The 26061-nt window shown below is 46.3% G+C and overlaps 1 protein-coding gene across 3 annotated transcripts in view; it reads left to right on the top strand.

The window, feature by feature from the left end:
- The window catches only part of LOC108941576 (protein TANC2-like), a 151684-nt gene that overhangs the window by 34664 nt on the left and 90959 nt on the right, over positions 1–26061 (top strand). For 2 of the 3 annotated variants that reach the window (XM_029254273.1, XM_029254270.1), the window contains exon 1: positions 13775–14181. The exons of the other annotated variant lie outside the window; for it this stretch is intronic. The gene's annotated coding sequence lies outside the window, so the exon portion shown is untranslated. Of the gene's footprint in view, positions 1–13774; positions 14182–26061 lie in introns of those variants that run through there. 3 annotated transcript variants of the gene reach the window in all.

Genomic DNA, 26061 nt, shown 5'->3' with positions numbered 1-26061 from the left:
TGAAATCATTACCCCCAGCTGCATACAGCCCTGCAATTAAAGGGAATTGGCGGAGGAGCAGCTCACCTTCCGCAACTCGCCTTATTGTTCTGCCTTCATCGAGTCCTTTATATATATTTTAAAGCCCTCGAAGTGCTTTTGTGTTTCATGCCAGCCTGGTCCCACCCAGATTTTTTTTGTCATTTTAATAACGCGTACTTATTTTACTGCATAACGTTTAACTTCATTATTTGTACAATGGGGCTGCAGGATTAAGCGGAATATTTCAGCTAAGGCACGTGGGTGCGGTTTGTACCGCGGTCCCCCGTCTCAGCACGAAGGTACCTTTGATATTCTGCCGCATTACAGCCGCTACTTTAAACACCTCATTTATTTCTTGTTTTTCGTCTTTACGTTTCACGTAAAACCATTTTCTGGTGATTTAGTAGTTCTAGACCCAGAAGGTCACAGGTTCAAATCCCACCTCCAGCTGTAGTACCCTTGAGCAAGGTACTTACCCTTAAATTACCCAGCTGGGTAAATGGGTAAATAACTGTAAGCAGCTTAACATTTTAAGTTGCTTTGGGGAAAAGTGTCAGATAAACGTAATTAACTGTTAATTGTAATTATTTAAATTTCATCGGCGCCTGGTTGCTGCACTCTGCTCCGGTAACATTTTTCCCCTCCGTTTATGAATTTCTTCATTTCTACCACCTTTTTTTTTTTGTCACTGTAATCAAAGTTTGAGTTTTATCGATTTTGGTAATTTTGTGTATTTCCCCCCTTTTTTTCCCTGTACTTTTTATTTGACCTCAAAATTATTTGTGTGCCACGCACTTCGTTAAGAGCAGCTGGGGGGGGGTTAGAGCTTTAAACTTGGCTCCGAAAACAAATACGGTCGTAACTGTGGCGTGGGTTGAACCGTCGGTGGGGAACTTGACCTGAATCGCAGCACTTACAGGAGCGGTGCTGGGTGGCACTTGAGCACAGCGCTACACGCGAGCGGATGCGTGAGTTTTAAACGTAAATGTCAACGCGTGGGCTGAGAGCTGCGGTAACATCTACGCCGTGCGTCTCGGAGACCCGTCGCCCGTTCCGCCTCGGCTCTTTCCGGGGAAAAGACGCGACCGTTACGAACGGGACACATGGTGTAGGCCTACTGCTGTTGCTGAACAACATGATCTGCCCTCAAAGAAACGTCCAGGCCTCTTCTCAGCTGTGCTGTATCAGGTTTCCAGCCTCCTCTTTGTTTTTTATTTTTATTTATTTTTTTTTTGGGGTCATTCGTTGAGATTTATTTTAATAGGGGGGAGCGTGGTGGCGCGGTGGGTTGGACCAGGTCCTGCTCTTCGGTGGGTCTGGGGTTCGAGTCCCGCTTGGGGTGCCTTGCGTCGGACTGGCGTCTCGTCCTGGGAGCGTCCTCTCCCCCTCCGGCCTTATGCCCCGAGTTGCCGGGTAGGCTGCGACCCCGTATGGGACAAGCGGTTCAGAAAAAATGTGTATTTTAATAGCAGCGCCTGGGTGGTGCGAGAAGACGTGGGTTCGATCCATGCTCGGTCTGTGTGGCGTTCGCCTGTTCTCCCCATGTCTGCGTGGGTTTCCTCCAGGTGCTCTGGTTTCCTCCCACAGTCCAAAAACATGATGTTCAGGTTCCCCCATAGTGTGTGAGTGACAGAGAGAGTGTGTTCCACTGATGTATGGATGAGTGACCCAGTGTAAGTAGGGTATCTAGCAGTGTAAGTCACCGTGGTAAATAAGGTGTGTGGGCTTGCAGCACTACCCAGAGTTCATTGGAAGTCGCTTTGAAGAAAAGCGTCTGCTAAATAAATGCAAATATCGCACAAAGCAGTGACCCCAAAGTGCTGGCTTTCAGAGGCCGGGAGACCTCCTTCCCTGTCGCAAACGCCGCACAGCTTGGGCTTCTGGAAATCTCCGATTTAAGCGCAGTTGTGATGACTGCATGTCCCAGATGTGTTGGGAGAACAAACATCTGGTTCTGCTTAAACACTCGTGACACAATACAGTGGGGGACAGGGGTGCATTTTTGCTTGTTGTTCTTTGAAACACTAACATTTTTAATTTTTACTCGATGGTGTGGGTTTTCGCCGTGTTTCTCCCGGTGACGCCTGGCAGTTGTCCCCATTATTCAGTGTGCAGATGAGCGTGAGGCGCGCAGCATGTGGGCAGGGAAGGAATACGTTTGGCACAAGTGTCATGCGGAGAATGTAGAGACGATAGACGTTGAACAGAATGCTTCTGCACGAATTGTTTGAATGACCGAAGCGTTCCCACGTATCTCCTCTACGCGTTTCTCTCCATTGGCTTCCTAAAGCTGCCCAGATCAAATTTAAGACCCTGATTACGGCCTACAAATGTAACAGCGGAGCCGCTCCTAGATATTTACAAGACTTAATCAACCGCTACGCCCCAACCAGACCCCTTCGCTCTTCCGCATCTGGCCGCTTGGTGGTCCCGCGCACGAAAGGTTCCGGTTCCGTTGTGGCGGAGCGACCTCCCCCTCTCACTCAGAACTGCTGAATCTCTGTCCACATTTAAAAAGAGTCTGAAAGCTCACCTCTTCCAGTCTTCCTTCGCCTATGATCTCTTAAGTTCGCATAAGGCGTAAATGTTCGTGCTCTATACCTTTAAGATGATGCCTACGCAGCTACTCCTATAATGTAATGTAGATTTTTATATATATCACTTAAATAATAGGAATGTGATCAGGAATCGTCGATATTCTGAGTTTTACGCAGCTACCCGTGTGACGAACATCGGTTCACATGGTGGAAAGAAACAAACGAACTGCACTTAAGAGTCACATGTCTGCATCTATGTGTCTCTTCCCGATAACGTCACGGACAGGCTTCCGCGGTCAGAGTCAACTGGCTGGAGGTTTTGTTCTTCTGGATCGTCCCATACGCGGTTTAATCCAGAAGAACAAAACCTCAAGTCACATTGTATTTTCTATGCGATGTACTTCACTTTGGAGGAAAAACTCCTGCCGAACGAATACATGCAAATGTATGTAAAATGTCTTGATTAACAGGAAAGGAGTGTATCGGTTAGGGTTCCTGCCTTTGGACCCGAAGGCTGCAGGTTTGAATCCCATCTGCTGTTGTTGTAGCCTTGAGCAAGCGACTTACCCCAAATTTCTCCAGTAAAATTGCCCAGCTGTATAAATAGGTAAATAACTGCAAGCAGTTTACGCTTGTAAGTCACTTTGGAGAAAAGTGGCGCCTTTTCCGCAGACTGCGAAACAGAAGCGGAAATACACACCTTGTGCGAAATCCACGTTTTTCCACTCTGAACTGACCCTGAAAGGCCTTTCGCCGCGGCACGGGTACATCGCACGCGGCGTTCCGGGGTGTCGTCTTCAACAGCCAGTAAGTTCAGGTTGCTTGAGGTTTCGGAGCCACGCCGCGCTGTGCCCGCCGACTCGGGTTCAAATCCGGCTCGGCGCATGCGGCGTTTGCCTGTTCCCTCTGCGCTGGAGTGTTTCCAGGCGGTGCCCTGGTTTCCTCCCCCCTCTCCAAGGATGTGGGTTTCGGGTGCCTTGTTCACGCCAAATTGCCTCTGGTGTGTGTGAGGGAACGTGACAGTTACATCGCAGCGGTGTAAAGATGGGCGAATGAGTGGAGGGAGTTGAGTGCGGTGTATCTGACACCATAAGACTCCTCGGATATGTTTAAGGGGCTGTCTGAGGGCTAAACTCCCTTTTCCCGTTGATACACTGCCGTTACTGCACCAGTAACCTCCACAGCAGCGGTAAAAGAAGTCGCTGCGTTTCCTCCGCACTGACAAGTTGATGCGACAACATGTGGGTTAACGTTAAGGCTTGTAAAGTAAAGAATGGGCCCCACCTACATCTTCACAGCCTGATCCCCCCCCCCCCCCATTGTTAAGATTGTCTTTTTTTTTATCGCAAACCTGAACGCATGTGACCGACAGCTCACCGAAGGTCGCCGATTTCCTGAGTCAACTCTGCAGATTAGACTGCCGTGAAGTTCAGCACCAAGCGAGACCTGTAAACACGGGGCGGTGAGAGCGCAAGCGATGTCTGCATGTGTGCGGGGGGTGTTTTTTTTTTTTTAAAAAAAACATTGTTTGCCAAACAGCTCGAGCCTGCTGTCATCTGTTGACAGTGACATGATTGTATTGCGGTGCGGTGCAGCTGAACTGCACTCCACGGAATTGAGCATCAACAAAGGAGGCTGAGACCGCAGGGGAAGGACCAGGGAAACTGCGAGGAGCATTAAATGACACTTCAGTTACAGTTGAGTTACGCTTCAATTACAGATTGACCACTACTAAAGATTTAAAAGAAAAAAAAACTAGCAACAACAACATATATAGCAGGAGATGAGCCCCTGCAGTGTGTCAAAGCAACACCTGAGTTTCAGGATTAAGGTTGATGGCGCCACCTGGTGTCCAAAATGGGAACTGCATCATATTCCAGCACACCCACACACCCCCCCATGGCTCTTCCTCTTCATTTCATTCTCTTCTCTTTCCCTTTGCTGCTCTGAGGCTGGGAGATAAATCTTGATGTAACACACCATTCCATGCAACACAAGAGGACAGGGCAGCCTTTTTGTTCTGATTGTTTAGCCACAGATTTTCTGCGGTATTTTCATTGATTTCATGTGACTCTGAACATACAGTTTTACTCAACGGGTTGTTTGTTCTGGTCCAAACACTTCAAATACAAATGATTCCAAGATGCCTTAAGAACCGTTGCAATTATATTATGAGCAACACATTTTCATTGTTTGAGTCCCGAAGAGGCTTTTCAAAGCTGATAATAGAAATACTTAAAATAAACCCGAAAAGGGCCCCGATTGCGCCTTATAATTTTATTTTATTTTCTCCCCTCCGCAATCACCGCCTGACAGATCCACTCACCATCCTAAGAACCAAGCGGCCGCAGCACTTTCGTTCAGCAGCGTACGATAAATAGACGAGGAAGGAAGTAGCCGCAAAATTAGTGGAAATTTTACGGAGAGAAACGACCGCGAAGAGGTTTTATTGTGGTACCATGACATGTGACAGCGTAAACAAAAGGCTAAATAAAAGTGCTGTTTCTTTCCGAGGTAGTGTTTCCAGGAGCTCTGTCGCTACCCCCCCCTCCCCCCATGGGCCTGGCGCTCAGCATGCGGCGCCGTTCACCTCGAACGCAACGAATGCATTTGATTGCATTGCAAATCATTCTTGGACATATTGCGTCACTTAATGCAGAAGGCCTCCATCAGCCTCCGTCGGCGCTACTTTGTCTCCCATTCAGCCGCCTTCCACCCGAGTGGGTTCCGCACGATCTTTCCGTTTCAGGAATAACATGCGGACGGCGGTCACCTCGCACGCGTTAGCGCAACTACGTCTCGGGAAGACCGGCAAATTCAAAATACGAGCGAAAACGTGTTTCGTTCATTTCTTAGGCTTTCGGTGGAATGGTACTTTTCGAGAATCCTTTTCAATAAGATTTGGCATCTTGAACCGAACGCTGTTCTCCAAAGCAACTGACAGCGTGGAGCTATTTACAACCGTTTACCCGTTTGTACGGCAAGGAAATTTTACTGGAGCCATTTAGGGTAAGTTCCTTGCTTAAGGGTTCTACAGCTGGAGGGGGGATCTGAACTGGCAACCTTTGGGTCCAAAGGAAGCAGCTATGCTACCAGTGGCCACTTTCCGCAGTTGTGATCTGACAACCCTTCATGAACTTTGTCTTGCACTGGCTGTTCAGAGCTGAATATGTCATGCGGGGGCAGCTGGTGATGTACGAGGGGTGCGGTGATGCGGCGGGTTTGGCTGGTGCCCGCTGTGTGGAGGGTCTGGGGTTCGAGTCCCGCTTGGGGTGCCTTGCAATGGACTGGCATCCTGTCCTGGGTGTGTCCCCTCCCCTTCAGCCTTGTGCCCTGCCTTGCAAGGTTAGGCTCCAGCTTGCCGTGCCCCCGCTCAGGACAAGTGGTTGTTGACATTGGTTGGAAGCAATGGTTAGAGCTGCTGCTGCTTTTCAACCCAAAGGCTGCAGGTTTGACTCCCACCCCTACAGTAAATTACCCAGCTGTATAAATGGGTAAATAACTGTAAATACCATAACAAGGTAAGTCTCTTTGGAAAATAGCGTCAGCTAAAAGGGTAAATGTAAATGACTGTTGAACTCACATATCTACCCTGGTAAAAAAAAAATGTATATATATGGTTCACGAAATCAACAGTCCATGTACTTAAGCATGTGAGCGGCGCTCACGGAGCTGTACATTTCAAACTGCGTCACAAGAAGCGCAGGCATCTAAATTTAAACATAACTTTACTTAAGGTACAGTATAGAAGCCGGGTCAAACCAACCCTCCCAGCTTCCTGCACTGGCTTAGGAAGAGCATCATACAGTCTCCATGGAAACCAAGTCAGCTGCCAAATGCAGTTTAGAGCAGCAACAAGCGTCTGTGTCGGTGAGGCCGTATGGGTCTTTCGTTACTTAGACGACCGAAACAACATTTTCGCGAGATTACCCAGTCCGCGGCAAGCTGGGCGTGAGCGTTTTACCATGTTAGCACCGCGTTTCGGGTTGAACGAGGCATCGGCCCGCGCGCTCTAATAATCCCTCCGCTGCGGAAGTCGCAGCTCGCGGTGGCGCACGCAAAACACTTAATTTTTACAAGTGCGTTAAACGTTTTCTACAGAAAGTATTGTGCACGATAACAACTGAAAACCGCTGTGCCTCGGTCAGGCTTCTAGAATGTTCTGGCCAGCATCGAGTAGCACCTATTTTTAACTGCCCGCATTCCCGGCATGCGGCATTGCAGGAGCTTTCTCTGCAACTGTAAGAGGCTTGTAAAAAAATACCAAAAATGACCCTTTGCTATTTTGTTAAATTTATCACTCGAGCGGGAGAGCGAGCACCGAAATAGCCCGTCCCTTTTTGACAGCCTGTTAGGCCAGGTCGTCTGGCTCATTTCCCACCCACCCAGCCTGCTATATTTAGTCGCTGAAATCATTAATGACACCTTGCATGCAATTTTTCAGTGACCCCAAGCCACCCAAGAACAACATTCCTTTTAAGAAAGGCAATCGCAGCACAGAGCTGCCCTGTTATTCTTTACGGTGCGTAATCTCAAGGCCGGGCGCTGAATTTCTCATGAGTTCACAGGTTGAAGTCACGCGGCTGAACGTTCGTGCTGCAGTAAATTTGAACCCATGTACTTCAAGTGTACAGATACAGGGCAGTGCTGACTAGATGATTCGGGCGATGGACTCGTCTCAAACAAATATCATAGTTGCTATTATTTTTTTACGTTTATTCATTAATCAGACATTTTTCTCCAAAGCGACTTCCAACGAACTCTGTGCAGTGTCATGAGCCCACACACCTTATTCACCGCGGTGATTTACACTGCTAGATACCATACTTACACTATGTCACTCATCCATACATCAGTGGAACACACACACACTCTCTCTCTGTCACTCACACACTAGGGGTGAACCTGAGCAGCACGTCATTGGAGTGTGGGAGGAAACCAGAGCACCCGGAGAACATGCAAACTCCACACATACTGAATGGGGATCAAACCCACGTCCTCTAGCACCACCCGTCCGTGACTGTACAGCATAGGCGACGTGACCTCTTGACTCCTCTCGGCGGCGGGACGGGCCGCCTCCTAGCCGTCCGCGTCAGCCGTCGCAAGCGGACGGGATCGCGTGACACTCGCGTCCATCCGTCTGCCCAGCAGCGCAGCCATCGTTTTCCGTGTCACCGCTGCGCCAAACATCTACCTTTGCAGTACAAGTTGCTTCCTTTCGAAGGATGAAAAGACGAACCCATGCAAATCGTTGCCTGTCCTCGGCCCTCTTTCGCAGGGTCGCCTTCTCACGCACGCCTCACGGAGCCGTTTTAGATTTCTACCATCAAATGTCCAGTTTCCAGCGCGAGTAGAACCGTACGCCGGAAAGGTCACCTTTGCAAGGCGCTTCGCTCATTACTCACCGCCTTCTTCCAAGGTGACTAGTGCAAAGGCGGAAAAACAGAGTGAAGCACGGAACGCGGTGGAACAAGGCTAGTCGCTCTTCATAGAATATTCCAGAGAACATCGTTTCTCTTCAGGCCGTCGAGGCTCGGCGAAGGCTCTGTCGACAGAAGTAACATTCGTCGCCACGCTTTTCCTTATTGATTTCCCATGATCCCGCTCCACCTGAGCCATTGCTTGCACTGAATTTAACATCGGTTTTATTAAACGACAGGCGCAAGTCATTCCTTGCTGAGACAGCTGTTCAGAAATTCCCGCTGTCCACATAGCGTCCCGAGACCGGGCGGGACAGACGTGCGACTCATCGCGCTCTTCTTCGCTTCCACATTCGTCTTCGGGAGCCATTAAAGAGCCGCCACATCCTCGGTCACATGAAAGGAGGGGCGATCTCCCGGAGCGCAGCCACAGCGAGCGTAACAAGCGACACTCGCCTCCCGAAGCCATTGTCCCTAAATTATCGGTGCCATCACTTCCATATGGTCGCCATGGCAACCAGGAGGTGGTATCCAATGACCGGTTGCTGGGGAATTCCTTTTATAACCTGCTCGTTAAATAGCACGTTGGCTCGACGGGAAGTCGCTTTTGCCCGGTTCCTAGCAACTGGTTGCTACCGGCCGCCGTTGCCATGATGATCAGGGAGATATTTATGTCAAATCTAATTTGGCCCTTTTTCCGACTCGCACAAACGCAAGAACAATAAGAATGATGTTCGAGCCACAGAGGGGTGATACGGGTCCGCGGTTTGCTGACCCTGTTAGCCAAAACGTCACTTCGACTAACCCGCTGTGACGTGCAGCCTTTTCCAATTCGTATCTCTTTTCCCGTCATCGGCATTTTAAAATGGATTCGGACGCGTCCGCCGTTAACGTCTCGCACAAAGTCCGCCGTCCTTCGGCGCCGACCGCTCGAGTCAGCATAGGCCCGATCTTCAATAGCCGTCGTTAGTAGATCAATAGAAGGGGCACGAGGGACCGATTTTCCCAAAATTGCGCTCTAGCTTACAGAAAGCCTGCCGTTCGTCGGGAGACGTCGGCGGCGGCTGTTCGCGCAGCCCGTCGCGGTCTGGAGGTCCACCCCGTCCGCTTCCGAGGCCTGAGAAAAGTACGAACGGGCCGCAGCCCGGTTGCCTCGGCTTGGCGTTTATCGCTGTGCACAAACCCTGGTAAATTGCCCCAGGCTCCACCCCTTGGCCCCGTTCCCCGCTGCATGGCCGTGTGGAAATCCACCTCTCTCCCCCCTCTCCGGTCCGTGGCGATCACCTCTAAGTCCCGCTGTTGTCAAGTGCTTCTGCTCCTTGCTTATCTGCGCTTAAACAAACAACGCCTTGGTCATTATGCTCGCCGGGGTCCTATTTGCATAGCCGGCGCGGTCCACTTCCAGGCCCCGTTGTTCTTCGGGGACGTCTGATGCACGAGCCATGGAGGCTTTTAGATAAGAGCGGGGCTTGTCCACCGAAACAGCTGGCAAACGACATCAACAAAGGCGACCCACGCCCGCGATAAACCGATTATCTCGGCGGCATCTCTGCGACTCCCACCCGCAAGGCCAATACGCACGCTTCCTCTACTGACATCTGGGGAAGAAAATTAATTGTGCGCTGGTACAACAAACTATACGGAGATGAGCAGACCGTGATAAACGGCAAGAGCCTGTGTCCGCAGAGGGGCGGGAACCGTGCCGCCTTTGGGGAAGGAGGGACACTTTCGGCGAGTAAAAGCGGTAAACGGCATTTTCTCCTCTGGGTACGTGTCGTGAATTCAGGAAGCGTCATGTTGCTCGACCATTGTCTGATTTAAAAAAAAAATAAATAACTACAGCAACAGACACTCAGTAGCACGAGTGATTATGCATTCGTTCCTTCCGCTGGCGCTCTTCTCCGAAGCGACTAACAATGTTAATTTACCTACAATTATTTAGCCATTTGTGCAGTGGAGTAATTTTACTGCAGCAGTTTTAGGGTAAGTACCTTGCTCAAGGGTGCTGCAGTCAGAAGTGACATTCGAACCCGTGACCTGAGGGTTCAAAGGTAGCAGGCCCAGCCACTCCACTACCAGCTGTCCCAGACATGCACACAAACATCGAGATGTGTTTCTGACAGTCAGCAGACACCTGGGTGCGGTGACCATCTATCGAAAGCTGGTTTAACGAGAAACCGATCTGACCAGAGCTTCATCCCACAGTCAGATTTAGCTCCGACCTCTCAAGATGCCCGAGAGGAGCTTTGACCTTTCTGTGAATTTTCTCACGGATGCCAGGAAGACGCAGCGCTCACAAAGCCAGGCTGCTGGCTCTCCGTGAATTGTTTCCGCGACGCTGGAAAGTAAGTTTAAAAAAAAAAAAAAATTAGATTTACTGTCCGTTTTAATCCCATCTGCCATAACGGTTAGCAGGAGACGCCGGGCTCATCGTTGGGTCTCCTTTGTCGTACCAAAGAGACACGCTCGGGGGGAGGAGAACCTCAGAATGTCAACACGCCGTCCATTTCCAGATCATAAGACCCGGCGTTATGCTTCCACACCCTGCTCCAAGTAAGACGAGGTAACTAGTGCTGTACATCTGTATCTTTGTACATTTACAGCACAGCTCATAATTGCCCACTGCTCTCCGCGGTCGTTTCTAAACAAGGGAACCGAGAGCTTTTCATTTCAGCGTCTTACAGCATTAAACCCCCATCTATTAAGTGACATACAGCCCCTTTGTTACCTCTGGCTGGACGGCGGTAACTCAACAAAATGAGTTATCAGTCAGGACTGCTAGACTTATTCAATTAGGTGCCGGCAACATGCAACCGGGAATCTAATCAGTTTCAGGGGGAGGTTTTGTACCTTTTGAGGGTGCGATGACCTGACCACATTCCTTTGTCACGCCATTGTATCCCACCCCCAACGGCCTGCCTTTTAAAGCGCGCCTCCTGTTGTCCCCTGCACACATGCAAACGTTTTCCAAATGGTGTTGGCATGACAGTTATTTATCTAGCTGACACTTCTCTCTTAAGTTTTAAGCTAATCACAATTATTTACCCAGTTACAGCGCTGCTTGAAAACGTGTGAGCCCTACGGGGATGGCCATTATTCTTTTACAAAATATTCAAATAAATTTGTAAAATCTAAATGTGAATCTTAAACGTAAATTTAATAAATGACCGTAATTTATAGACGTGATTCTGCTTGGTGTAACCGGTACAACTTGGGGTTCATTTATTTTTACACCTGCACTGCTTGTGTGTTTCTACCACACACACAATGTACTCTAAAGCGACGTGGAAGTGATCCTTACACGCATACTATGTCACGTGAGAATGACTGCTTCTCATTAAAGGACCATTCTGTGGTAAAAGTGAAGGACGCAGAGGGTTCGCATACTTTCAAGCAGCACTGCGCAGCCATTCCCCGACAGACATCCGAGTTCCATCCGAGCGACCGGTCGGATCTCGAGATGGACGTAAGTCAGACCTATGTTAGCGTGGCATGTAGAAGTCGTATACCTGTACTCAGTTTCTATCATTATTACCTCGTTTTTTTATTAAGCAGCTTTATTAACTGACGTTGTATTTGATCCTGTAGGTTTTTTACCTTTAAGATTCTTTAGTTCATATTTCATCACTTTTTTCCTAAGTTTTGTTATTATCAAACACTTCATACTTTCCGAACCTTTCACTGCTTCCCGTATTTTTTCTTTGTCCTTTGGAATTGCGGAGACCGTCGAATGGGACAACCGTAGCTCACGCGCAATCACGTTAACTTTTTTCCTCCTTTGTATTGGTCGACTACCTTCATTTTCAATTCCAGAGCGAGCGTCTTCCTTGGCTTCTCACCAGATCTGTCGGCGGAGGATGGGTTTTTCCTCTTGCTCGTCATCTTCTTTGGGGTTTAAGACAATAATGGTTTAATCCAGCATGCAAATTTGTTAGATTTACTTGAATAACAAGTGCTTGCCTTATGGCAGCTAAGAGAGATGGTGTGATGAACACAATGCCAGGATACTGCGCGACGGTCACTATTGTACGCACGCAGCTGTTAGCACTGGCGGACGTACGACAAAACGTAATTTTCATATTTCCAGAGGTCCCCGACTTACGACGGGGTTACATTCCGCGAAACCCATAGTAAATCGAAAATATCGTAAGTTGAAAATGCATTTAATAGACCTAACCTACCTAACATCATCGCTTCTTATCCTTTAAGATTTTCATCGATTGCGAAAGTCCAAGTTCACGTGCGATGGCCTTTAGGGGCTTGTTTCCTTCACCCTGGGCAATTATCTTGAGTTTCTCCCCAAGAGTAATTTTCTTCCTCCTCTTCCCACCGGTAGCGGCAGACACAGATGGGCGTTTCATACACATGATGGATGCACAGAACACAACGTAGACACGGGGGGTATCCGAAAAAAACGCTGGCAACACAGAACACCGTAGAGTGTCAGTTGTATACACTAGTGACCGCATGGCAGACACACTGGGAGATGCGGATCGCTGCCCAGCATCTCGAGAGAGTATCGTACCGCATATCGCTTGCCTGGAAAAAATCAAAATTCAAAATTCGAAGTACAGTTTCTACCGAACGGGTATCACCATCGCAGCATCGTAAAGTCGAAAAATCGTAAGTCGGACCATCGTGACTCAGGGACCACCTGTACGTATATTTTTTCTTTATTTTTTAAAATTAATAGAGTATTTTTTTTCGGCCCTAGGTACAGATGGTCGTAAGTCGCACAGGGCGTAACTGGGTGATTTTTGCTGGATTCATTACTTTAGGTTGAGTACCTCGCTCAAAAGAACTACGGCGGGGTTAAAATTTGAGGCCTTCGACTGTAAGGCGGCTGTATCCAGTGCGCCCTTCGCTGCCAACATGTCATGTCCGATTAACTAGTCATTTATGAGGAGAACACTTTATTGGTATGGATGCCCTGTTTAAGAAGCCCTATAAAAGGAAGGCCGCATAGTCGGAGTAAGAGCCACAGAAAGTGTTTTCCTTTTTTGGAGCACATATTTTTGTGTGAAAAAGGACGTGGGAACGGCCCGGAGCTCCAGCTCACGGCCGCGGAGCCTCCGAGCAAGTAAAGGCAAGCACGGAGCCGACGAGAGCGTTGTGTCGCGAAGCTGCCTCGGCGCATGCCCTCATACCCGTGCAAGGAAGTCTAAACAAAATCCTGAGGCGATGGGCAGATTGTGAGAGGCCAGGTGTCCCGTCACCCCCCAAAAGGAGGCACGCACTCTCGACGTGTCGTAGAACCGCTCCGGGACCTTGTGGAAAAGGCGCTCGCCTGCGCGACCTCGCATTCGGATTCGTGCCGATTTGAGACGAGGCGAAAACCTCAACGGGGGACCGGAAGGTGGCGTGGCGGCTAGCGCCGCTGCCTCGGCACTGAAAGGAACCGGGTTCAAATCCCCCCTCCTGCTGGAGTGCCCTTGATCGAGGCACTTTACCTTGATTTGCTCCAGTGAAAACTACCCTGCTGTAACTGTGAGTAGCACAAAGCTGCAAGTGATTGGGAGAAATGCCTCAGCAGCATGAATGAATGCATGTAGTTTGCATAATCCAGCATTAATTATTGATCGCTGATTATTGAACAGTGCTGAAGTGCATCCCAATGAGGCCGTAATGAGTCCACAGTGGAACCGTTTGTCCATTTTTGGGTGTAGGACATGTGGACTCCCTCTTTCCGTGGCGCTAAATCGCAAAATGACGTCAAGCAACGTCACAGCATCCAAGCCCGAGTGGTTTGGATGCGCCGACCTTGAATAATTGTGGAAATATTAGAGCCGGCGGGGCGGTCCTCGTGTCCACGGACCGCGCGCAGGGTGCGGGTTCTGCGCGAGGCACAGCGCGGGGAAGTGAAGTGTTGTGATGCTGGTGGTGGTTGTTGTTGTACTTGTAGTTGTGAATACCTCCCGCACAGCCAGCACAAGCTGTCACTCCTTCGGCGTTCTGGAAAGACCGCAGAAGAGGCTTTCGTTGATTTAAAGAAAAGAAAAAAAGAAAAAAGAAAGGGAAAAAAAACAGCCGTCATTTCAAACCCGCCGCGCGCGTGCTGTTATAAGGCGCGTGACGGAGCGCTCTCCTCCTCAGACGTGGAGTCGGCGCGCGCCCCGTGGGCACCATGGTCTGCTAGAATCTAGCGCAGAAACACACGTTTTTTTTGGTCATTTGACGAACGGGGAGACGCCGGGAAGCTCAAGGTATGTGTCGTCTGTCTCAAAGAGGATGTTGTTGCTTTCGAACCCGGGATACGTGTGTCGGTTGCCGCGAGAGACACCCGCCGCCGCACGAGCGTGTTCCTCCCTCCACCACCACGTACTCGCTTTTCCTGAAGTGAATTGGGGCTGCAGCGCAGCCGGACGAGGTATGGACACGGAGGACGAGTCCACGCTACTACTACTAGTGTAACCTGTGAAAGCGGCCTTTGTTTATTTTCTATATTCATATTTGCATTATTTACGTCATATGGTATATTATAATCATAATGTAAATATTCTTAATAAATCGCACGTTAAACGTACAATCCGTCGAGGGCATAAAATGTATGTAAGATATGAAAAAACAAACGCGTCCGTGCGGTCAGTCTTTCGTTTTTTATTCAATTTCTTGAATTGATTTCGCTTCACTGCGGTTGTGGCGGGACGCAGCTGCGCGGCGCGCGAGTCGCACCTCGCCGCGAGACGCGTCTCGGCGCCGCGTGCCGCCGCTCGGTTCTCCTCGGGGGCGAGAGCCCACTCCCTGTGTGTCGCTCGGACCCTCGGTTTCAGGTCTTTTCACGCGTCGGCTCTACGTGAGAGATAACGGCATGTGCAAATATGCTGCACCGAAAGCACATTGAAGAGGGGGGGGGGGGATCATAAGATTCTGAATAAGCGGGAGCAATTTCACGTTGAGAAGAAGAATTCCTGGCATGTGATGATGATCTGGTTTCTTTTTGATTGTGGCTGTGGTGGCACGGGCGAAGATTTATGCAACTGCATAACACAACCGTGATCCAGGAGCTGACAGTCGTGTACAGTTTCATGCAGTGCTTTCCGTTGGCCGAGCTGGGAGAAGCAGGCGGGTTGCTGTAGCTTCACTGCATTTGCATCCGAATTTCAAAATGCAACAGTAATAAGCTGACAGCTGCGAATGAGTGTGAACCGCAGGCTTGAAGACAGATCCCTGGCGAGGTGAGAGAGGGACGGCCCAGGAGAGCCGTGGGGGGTGTCATGTAAGTCCTGGCTTGTGGAGCCCAGCGAGGAGCTGCACCCAGGAGAGAAGCTCTGGACGGTCACGGTGGTATCAGGACAGCAACAGATCGCATCTCTGTGGACCAATTTCCTCGGACAAAGGCGCAGATTTCATCTCCCTTCTCAATCAATGCACCACACAGAGTTATCCTAGAAGTTTCACCTTTTTATAGCCCTGTTATGTTCTGCAGAGTAACCAGCTTGCAGTGATGGTATCTGACTAAGATGCATCATCAGAAGCCATTCTTTTGAGGTCCAAAGTAAAATCTAAAATATTTTTTTGAAAATAAACCAGTACGAGTGAAACACCTTGCCAACTTTTAGATGCCTGCTATAGAGAATAAAATGACAATTGTGAATTACGGCAGGTTTAATTAGTGTAAGTTTACATGTGAACAGGCCTCTTCTGTGCAATCACTTGCCTGTGTGGCTGTAATTATAGCTATTTATGCTAAATTCTGGCCTCGGCTAATGATACAATATAATCATCCAGCAGTTAAATGGTTCCAGACTGTGAGACTCGGATGGGTTCGGCTGAGAGGTGATCGCGACTCGGATGCGGGATGATTTCTCTGTTTTGTTTGCTGAGGTTTCAGGAGCAATTTAAGCCTTCATTATGCCCCCCTTCAAGAGCTCGTCGACATGAAAAGGCACAACACGGCAACCTAAAATGTTAGTGGTGCAGAAAAACCCCTTGTTGAAGAAAGCTGGTCTTTCCCCTTCACGAAAATGTGAGGTAATTTACTGGCTTCTTGTCAAGCTGTATTCAGCTCAGGGTACCTGCTGAGAACAGCACATTATTGGAGCTCTTGCTGGGCTTGGCCCTATTATCTCCCTCTCGCTCGAGTGCTGGAGGGTGTCTCCAAGCTGCCCAGTCCCGCAACGGCACGGTGAAACCCTTCCGGCCCATGTTAGTCTGCAGCATCAAGGACATCACCCCCTGTAGTCGAGTACGGAGTTTTGATTGGTTTTGGAAGGTGTTGACTTGAGTGCGGAGGTTGGGGGCTGATCGCATCTCTTGCTGGAAATTGCAGTTAAAAAGCATGTGGGTTGTGGGTGAGAGGCTGCCCAGGTACAACGCTTTGTCTGAATGCCACCAGGGCCGTATCCAAGGCCGGGCGATGTCCATGCAGAATTCTTATTCCCCCACCCCAAAACATTGACAGCAAAGAGGTGGATCTCTTATGTGTTCACCACTGCCAAGTAGCACAAAGGTTTACAACACCCCCCCCCCCACCCCCCCATAGTACTGCAATGCCCTCCTTGGATGTGGTTCTGGAGCAGACCCTGTAGGCCACTGTGTGAACATAAACTGCTTGCAAATATTTAAAAAAAAAAATAAAGAAAAAATCCTACATAAAGCTGTCAGTCACTGGGCTTTCTGGATAAACAAACCACAGCGTTTGTTGACCAGGGTGTGGAGACACTCCCACATAATAAACTGAGTGCTCCATCTTTCACAGTTTGTCCAAATCTACCTTGGTGTTTGTACTGCAGGGCAATTAAATCTAACAGCAGTCAATAAAGTTGTCTCAGTTCTGTTGTTCCTCTCTCTTTCTCTCTCAAATTATCTGTGTATTTAATGCAGTTGGCTGCTGCAAATACACATTAATACTGTTATTAGTTTTATTTGTCTGCAGTGGATTGGAATCCTTTCCAGGGCGAGTGGTTAGTGGTCCTCGGACAAGCGCTTACCAATTGTGAGTGAGCAAGTGTTTTATTTGTGAACTTAACCGATCCTTCAATTTAAGTAGCTTAGAATGGTTGCAGTTTTACCTTAAACATTGTACACCACTGAATTAATGGAGAATGCATTTTCTTTAGTGATAGGAGGGCAGGATCCTTGCTGGGACATGAATTGATAAAATCTTAGGCGAAAGAGCTATGCTCCCTGCTGTCCTCCTTAAAACATTCACCCGAAAATTTTTTTTGTTTGGTTGCGCTGCTGGTTTTCCTGCTCTTTTCTGTTAATTCATATCTCTAACCCCCCCCAACCATCTTGTCATCCCTACTCTTGCATGTCGTGACATTCCTGCCTGGCTGTGTCTTGGAAGGCCCTCTCCTTCTTTGGAATGTGTGTCTTTGCTAGTATTACCAGTCTGGTGGCTGAACCTTCCAGTCCTCAAAATCGACGTGCCCATCTGAAGCAGAACCCTGCAGTCATGAGCAGGTGCTCTTTTTGGACCCGAGTACAGCCCACTGTGTGGTGCTCTCTCTGGGGTGTCCCATCAGTAGGAATTTCAGCAGGAGCTGACCTTCATGTTCCTCAGTCCTGCTGTTATAGCTGAAATGGCATCGTGGTGGGTTTGTTAGTCACCTTGTGTTTCAGTGAGGGCCGTTTCCCAACAAACCTCTTGTATGGTATTGCTTGCACAGAGCTTGTGTTTAACCTTCTGATGAAATAATTCCACAGCAGATGTGTTTTTGGGGATAAATAAAACTGCAACATGAAAAAATATACATCTTGCACTTGCAACTAAATGAGATGTGAGTTGCATGGGCATGTTTACGTGTTTCGATTATTAGCTTGGGGTATCTGAGTGAGTTTTCATGTGTATTATAGATCGCCTCCAATGCAGCCAGACGTTGAGGTAACCTGCACAGAGTTGCTTTTCTGGCGTTTGGAGCTAGTCACTTCTGGTTACAAATCGGTCTTCATCACCTTCTCAACATTGCTGCCAGCCTAATTGAGTCAACAGCTGATTTGGCTGATTTATATCACTAAGGGGACATTTACCAAATTAAGCATCTAAAAATTACTGGAATTGATGAAATTGGGCTCAGATGTGATTTAGTAAGACAGAATAAATTGCGTGGGCACGGCTGTAGTGGCCTTAATTTAGACTTCAGCTCTGACCACACGCAGACAAACACAAACACAGAAACAAAGACAGCTTTTCTGATATCAAGGGCTCTCATTTCCGGTTCTGCAGGAAACCTCACTTTGTTTCCATGGAAGCGATGGCATGTTTCGAAGCTGAAGCTCAGGGATGGTTTTTCAGTGAAATCAAGATTGTCAGTGCTTCAGACTAAGATTATGTTTTAGTCTTTTATATATTAGTTCATAGGTGATGCTTCACTTTGCTATGCACCTTGAATCTCCAAGGTTTTTTTTTCCAAATTTTCACCACATATACTCTGATTTTCTGCCTTCAGAAAGACACACGTCCTGTTTGAGACAAGCAGATGCTATGCTTTTTCTTTTTACAATTAGCTGTTGACTCTGCAGTTTGGCCCCCAGCACATTATTTTGTGTGATTTTCACCAATCCATTCATTTTTATAAATACTGAGATTTGAGCTGAAACTGGGGGAACTGGGCTGGAACCGAGTCAAGAGGTTGTTTTTCAAATTTAAATTTTTTCCTCTAACTTTCCTTGGGGTAAGATTTAATTACTTGTCAGGCTCAAGCGGCCAGTGCGATTAAATTAAAACTCTAATCAAAGTGGAAAAGTTCTTTATTGGGGACCACACAGGAACTCCTGTGTTGATATTTAGTTTGGCTGTGTACTTTATGCGCCGCTTATTGTTTTTGTCCTGTTGAGCTGTATGGGCCTAGTGAGTCTAAGCCCTGAAGGGACTTTGACTTTGAAACCTACTCTCCAGTAGCGATGGAGATGGATACCCTGAATATGAGAAATGTGTGTTAGTTTTAACAGTTGAATTTAGGAAACTGAAATTATCATTTGTGTGTCATGTTACACATATTAAAATTACTTTAAAAAAATCAGATTGCTTTTATCAGTTTTATAGAATGATATTTTACAAAGATTAAAAAGTATGCTGGGGGTCTCCACTACAGGATGCCTGATGTCATCAAGGCATTTTTCTCTGTCCTGTTGTTCACACTACATGATAAAGAGAATGTTGTGTCCACAGGGGACGTAATCTGTATTCACGTTGACTGTCTTTACTTCTCAAATCCAGAAACATGAGCATATAAAGCTCTAAAATAAGGACTTTAATAAACCTTGGTGGTGTTTGATATTTTTCTGCTTGAATTTTTCAAAGAAAGCTCTAGGATAAGAATTCCAGACACGATACTAGTGCAAATTATTATGCTTGTGGAAGAATAGAAGGATTCCTTGCCTTGTCATCTCCAGTGACTGGTAAGCAAGGGGATCCATGATTGGATCTGAAGGTCTCTTTGACCCTGGTTCTTACCACTGTGTGAGTGATCGCACCATGTCTGCTCCACATCCGCTTGAACAAGCATCAGTGTGATTCAGAGGGTGACTTGCAGTACTGTGTGACTGATCATTGCTAGTTTACTTGATCCAATGAATATAAAACATGTGGGATGCCATTATTCATGCATTAAAAAAAAAAAATCATAGTAGCTATGGCAACAATATCAATCGAGACAAAAACCCTTATAAAATGAGAAAATATGTAGCAAATTTTGGTCTAGGTGTATGTGCCAGGAGTGGTCCTCCTGTTGTATCCTTGAGAAGGAACTATCCAGAACTGCTGCAGTAAATATATCTGATTGTGTGAACGGGTAAAATTGCTAGCTGTTTCGGATAAGTGTCAGATAAGCAACATAATGGTGCTGTTAAGATTATCTATAAAAAAAAAAAAAAAAAGCAGAAATAGTCTTTATTTTATATCTAATTGAAGTGGAGAAGGCAGCTGTATGTGGAGTTTATGGTTTTTGCAGCTGTACTGCAATAAATAATCATCTGGTGCACATCAAATAGAAGGAAGTTGGGCAAGCGCTGTGTGAGCTATGTGGAACCGGGGTGTGGCTGCTGGAGAGGTCAAGCTTTCATCTCTGCTGCGGCCAGTAAACCTCCAGGCAGCGCCGGGGTGCCGAATGTCACTTCTGATGCTCAAGTCCACGTGCTGATAGGTCTTCTATTTTCTTTCCCCATGCTTTGCCACACTGAGGACAAATATCTTCCACTAATGGGTTGTGGAAGTGCCATGGTCATTCTTGTGGAGATAGTGCCTCCAATAACATAATAAAATATTTATAATCACTGACTGGCTTTAAATCCAGGCCCTACCAAAACTTTATGGGCTTGTGACACTGAAGACAGGCTGAGTTAGACACCCTCCAGTGCGTTCCATGATGGGGAAGGACAGCTTTGCTGCTCTGACAGAAAATGTATTGAATTGTATAAACCAATTAAAGTTTTTTTTTAATCAGGCACATTTTGTTGACTGGGTGTGCTTTTCAGACCAGCGGACACCAAGGTAAAATTAAATGGACTTTGTATTAATGAAAACTTTTTGGTTTAAAAAAATAACATGTTTGTGGAAAAGCTAGGCGATTATTTCAATCTGTGCACATTCAATAGCGTGAGTCTGGTTGTCGGTGCTCAGTGGAGGACTGCGATTGGCTGAAAGCAGGACATCCTGTCCTAACATGAGTTCCTGTTGCTGTTGCCTCTCATTTTTAGATTGACAGGACCACTTACACTTCCTGCGAGGTTCCAGCTAGACCCCCACCCCTTCCTCTTTCCACTCCTCATTACGATCCTCCACGCATCCGCTCGTCAGCAGCTAAACAATGGTGAGCAGGTGGCAGGAAAGGCCACTAGTCAACTGTTGCCTTTTGAACTTTGAAGAAATTAGGAAAACAGAAGGCGGTAGAGTTTTCTGCTCTTGTACCCTCCTATTTTTCTCTCTATCTCTCTCCCTCTGTCTCATCGGGAAAACTGTCTGCACGTGTTGGTTGTCTACTAGGTTGAAATACCCCAAATGTCAGGACGGATGTTTGCTCTGTCAGCAACAAATTAACATTAAAAAAAAAAAAAACCACGCGCTATCCCTCCAAAGCACTCATGCAGAAACAAAAGTTTAAACAAGATAAGGATAAAAGTAAGTATCCTGGGATGGACTGTCATCATGTTCAGGGCATAACCCTCAGCCCCGTACTTGGTGATTCTGGGATAGGCTCTGGGCCGCCGCAACCCTAGCCAGAGCGAGTGGTTCGCGAGAGAGAGAGGATGATTCCACACTGTTCCTGAAAGCAGTTGAGACAAAAAAAGGAAATTTAGTGGGTGGAGAGCTGTGAAATGATTTCATAACATAACAATGAGATGCTATAGGCAGTTAGTGTGCCAGTCATGCCTCCCATGGTTCTCCCCTCCCTGCTAGCTAGTTAACCACCTGCTACATAGCCTTGTTTTGTGCAAACAAAGCAGTACTTCTACTTTCCTCGCTTTGCTTTTTGTCATTAGAAGATGGCAACGTTCTTTGTGGAGTGACCAACAGAGTGACCAATGGCCGTTATTCTCCTTGCTTCACATTTTGCTAACAATTTTTTTTTTTTTTTATTCTTGCTTTTATCCAAAGTGACGGGGCATTTCCCCAGGTAGTTAGTGAATAATTTACGGCAGTAACTGTTAAATATCCAGCTGAAGGAAATAACAGCAAGACTCGCTGCCTTTAATCATGTTTCCTTCAGCTGCCATGTATTTCAGTCCTTTAAGAATGATCATCCACAGGTAGATGATTTGTGCTTTCACCTTTCATAGCCATATTCATGCATTCCCGAGCATATTCCACATCTACTGCAAACAAAGTCAGGCAGAAAAGCTGTTGTTGTCAAGTCATGTTGTTTGCATCCAAATTTAGCTGGACATATTAAAGTATTTTTGCCAAAGGGTGTGTGTATTGAGGAGTTCATGTTTATGGTCTGACAAAGCTTTATGCAGGAGTAGCAATAACCACTAAAATGAAATTTAGTGGTCCTGTTTTAGATGAAGCACTTTTTAGAGGTTGACATTTTAAAACATTTGAATGCTGAACATGACAGCTTCAAGGCATTGCAGTTTTTTTTTGTATCTCTTCCAAAGTGATGCCAGAGACTGTGGAAATGTATTAAACTGAAATTGGAAAATATGGAATTTTCAATGCATCTATATAGCAGTATGGTGTGTGTGTGTGTGTGTGTGTGTGTGTGTGTGTGTGTGTGGCACTCGCACCTTGAAAACAAACCGGTTCTTCTTACCTGCTGCTTGAACATCAGATCTTTTGAGTCAAGCTTCACCATTAAAACTCCTACCAAGGTCCATTTTGTTTCACTATGTCTCATTATAATGGATGTAGAAAATATAATGCTGGAGATTTTCTTTTTCCCTCCTCCTCCCTGAAGTGTGAGTGAGCACACAACTGGAATATAAAGGCTGATCTTCACAGGGGGAATAGTTTGCAGAAGCCCATCATTAAGTTGCTCAGCCGATGCTTTTATCCCAAGCGAGGTACAATTTTACTCCTGTATACAGCTGGGTGTATTGCTGGAGTAATTTTAGTAGAGTAGCTTGCTCAGGGGGAGCAGGGCTCCTACTGAGAATGGAACCAGCAACCCTCAAGTTACAAATCTGTGTTCAGTCTTTTCAAAGCATCTAGTTTCAAAGGCTACTTTCACTGATTTAAATTCATAATATGTGATTCGATGCAAAACCTTTTTTCCAGTGCTTCATTAAATTTTTTTTCCGAAATACAATATAATAATAGGCATTGACTAGCATCCATTAACTTGTTACGTGTATCCAACTTGACTGTTATAAGCAAAAACAAGTTCATAATTTAAGGTGTTGCAAAACCATAAGGGCAAGCTGACATGTGACAAATTTGATTGTTGTAAGTAGCCTTGTAAGAGATGGCATGTTCTGAGTTTGATATAATCTTTGTTACCGTCTCCTTGGGCTGTCACAGACGACCTTTGCTTGTTTCTGAAAGTTTATGGTAACATTGCATTGGCTTCATTATTTGCTGTTAGAATGTTTAAGATCTTAGTCACCAGTGATCTGAAACCCCAACTGTGTGTTAAGTTGTCGTATTTAAGGAAAACGGGGAAAGGAATTATTGTGTGTATTTCAGTCAGCCTCGTTAATTAAACATTGTTCATTTAAGTCTCTAAAAAGTGACAGATTGGCTGCTCTGGTTTTAAGAGCAGGCTGCTTAAATTTTTCATTGTGACTCAGCAGGAAGATTTTCCCACTGAGCAGAATGGTCAGTGACGGCTAATTGCGTATTTCGTCTGACACACTTGTTTAATAGGTGTTCAGGCTGGTTCCCCCACTTCTGTTGTCAGTCACTCCATTTGTCACGCCACATGCAGCCGTCCGGAAAGGTCTGCATTTTGCCGTTGAAGGACTTGGAGATTACTTCAGAGAATGGGAAGGAATGCAGCATGTTTGGTAAGACATCTGATAATGGATTAAATCGCAAGCCACCTTAATAATGTCTTTAGCTGTGCACCAGACAGTAATTATATTTATACACAGTACATCTGATGATGCATTTTTTTGGCTCTTGTGTAGAATTGTTCTGGTATACCTCATGTTGTTAACCAGTGGGTGGTCATGCCATCTTATAGTGACCTCTCACTGTGAAGCCAGCACATTACTTCAGACAACCATGTAATTAATGAGAATGCATTAGAAAAAAGGGCAGTGGTCACGAGGGTGGGGTTGAATACCCAGTTGAGAAGACATGATTATTATCACTAACAGGAAAACAACAATGGCGAAAGCAGGCCCTTTGTCATGCACAAGTTGTCTACCAAAAGCTTTCTGGGGTGAAACTGATAGACCTCTCCCACTTTGAAAGCAGATTTGCATGCAAAGATCTAGCTGTATGTTCATATTAGAGGAAGTTGTTGTTATGAGGCTCTAGGTAAGGAATAGGTAGGACTCGACATTTGCATGTTTTTGTTGACACAGCTTGTTCTAACCAGCAAATCTCTGAGAATGTTCCCTTGCTGGCCGTCTTAAACGAATGATAAAGGTTGAGGCTCCACGCATTTTTGTTTGAATGAAGGTGAAATATGTTGTTCGGTTTATAGATGGATGGCCCTGCTGCCTGGATCTGTGTTGACGCCGCATCCCGAACCGAAGCAAGCACAGCTGCAGTCCGTGTTACTCTGAGCAAGATGTCCAGTTGTTTACCTGGCCGTCGCCCTTCTTTTCTGACTTTGTGTGCCGACGTGCAGTGATGTCGTTTTAGAAAAGGACCAATATACTCAGCTGCATGTTCTCTATGCATCGTTTCATTTGTATTCGCCCTGGTGACCTAAACCAATCAGTGAGTCTTTGTGATAAAGATAAATCCTGTGTATATTGATTTGCATTGTCAAGTGATTGGGAAGGACAGCGATGGTTATCTCATTAATCTTGTTATGTGGCTCTTTGGTGACTACAACGGTGGAGGAGAGTGTAGGCTGCCGGTGGGTTGTACTGGAACGGATTTGATTTTTGCCAGCAACGCGCAGCCTGTTTGTACTATTTTTGAACTGTGAAGCCCAAATAAAAAGAAGGCCAGTTGTGAGTCTTTAAGAGGCTGAGAGAGCCAGGACTTCATTAAATGTGGCGCTTTCATGTGAAGATAAGCATGCGTGGCATGAAATTGCGTGAACCCTTGTCGCTGGAGCCCTGGCACAGTAGTCCGACTCAGCTGATGAGGGAATGGCGAATTGGCTCCTCCGAGCTTTCGTTTGTCCCCTGTAACGGGCTTCTTGTGCTGTAAATGTCATCTGTGGGCACAGAGCGGCCAGGCCTTTGTGTGGCAAAACAGAGCACTTTGAAGGGGGTGGAGGTGGAGCCACCTGACCTGCTGTACTGCAGACAGCTCATTCATGTCTCTCATGCTCTGTTTGATGGACTTGAAATGTCTCCAGTACATGAAGCAGGACCTAATTCCTACCTATCTGCTTAAGTGATAAGAATCCAAAGCAAAGTGTCGTCATACATTACCTCACAGTAGTATGTTATCACATTGGGGGGGGCATTCCACAGCCGTCCTGGGTGTGTCCCCTCCCCTTCCAGTCTTGCGTCCTGTGTTGCTGGGTTAGGCTCTGGTTTGCCGCGGCTTCAGACTGTGTGTGTGTGTGTGTGTGTGTGTGTGTGTGTGTGTGTGTGGGGCATTCCACGTGGATTGCATGTGATTTTTTTGACTCCGGCATATATCGGAATGTAAAGTAAGATTCTCTGCAACTCGCCAGATATCTGACTGTGTTTCTGCATCATTACTGTTTACGTGCAGATATTTTGCACAGATTAATACATATTCAATTGAGGAGAAAGTGCTATGGCCATTAGGTCAGGACAAGTTGGTAGTGTGTTAAAAAGCAATTCCAGATGAGTATTTGTCTGTCTTGTGAGGTTTTGCTGTCAAGAACAACATCCCATTTGTTTAGGAGTAATATTTTCATCATTTTAGCAGTTTTAGGTACATAAGTATTATAGGCTTCATAAAGTGGATAAGTGGCATTTGTCTTTCATTTGTGATTTTTATTTTTTTTTTTGGTTTTTGCTGAAATGACAGTTCATCCTTTTAGTTGTTCGTATGAAACTATCGCTTGCAAGATTAAGTGCAATTTAATATGTAGCTTAATTGGAAGAAGAACTTGATGGCAACATTTTCAAAGCTATGTACTTTCACAAGACTCTAACATTGAGTTATGTCATAGTGCCTTCTTGCATTTGACTGGTTTTTGTGCTGATGGGCAAAACAGTAGCGAAGTGGTTAGAGCTTAACGCAGGATCATGGTCTAAATTTACATTAAGAAAATATTTTTTCCCCCCTCCTGGAGCAATTCAGGTTGTAGTACCTTTGAGCAAAGTTCTTATCTTATTTATGACGGTAAATGGGAAGATAACTGAAAATATTTTGGTATTCAAAGATGCCTTGGACAAAGACATCAGGTAACAAAATACATGTAAGTGAAATGTAATATGTTTGTTTTGACCTTCCCATGTGACTGGAAGATGGGGTGGAGATGTATGTACATTTGTGAGTCAGACTTGCTGTGAATAAATTACATTTACATTTATTTAGTTAGCAGATGCTTTTCTCCAAAGCAACATTCAGTGAACTCTATGTAGTGTTATCTCCC

The sequence above is a fragment of the Scleropages formosus genome, chromosome 8, assembly GCF_900964775.1.
Source record: "Scleropages formosus chromosome 8, fSclFor1.1, whole genome shotgun sequence".
NCBI classification, from domain to species: Eukaryota; Metazoa; Chordata; class Actinopteri; order Osteoglossiformes; family Osteoglossidae; genus Scleropages; species Scleropages formosus.
This window is presented reverse-complemented; position numbering and strand designations above follow the sequence as displayed.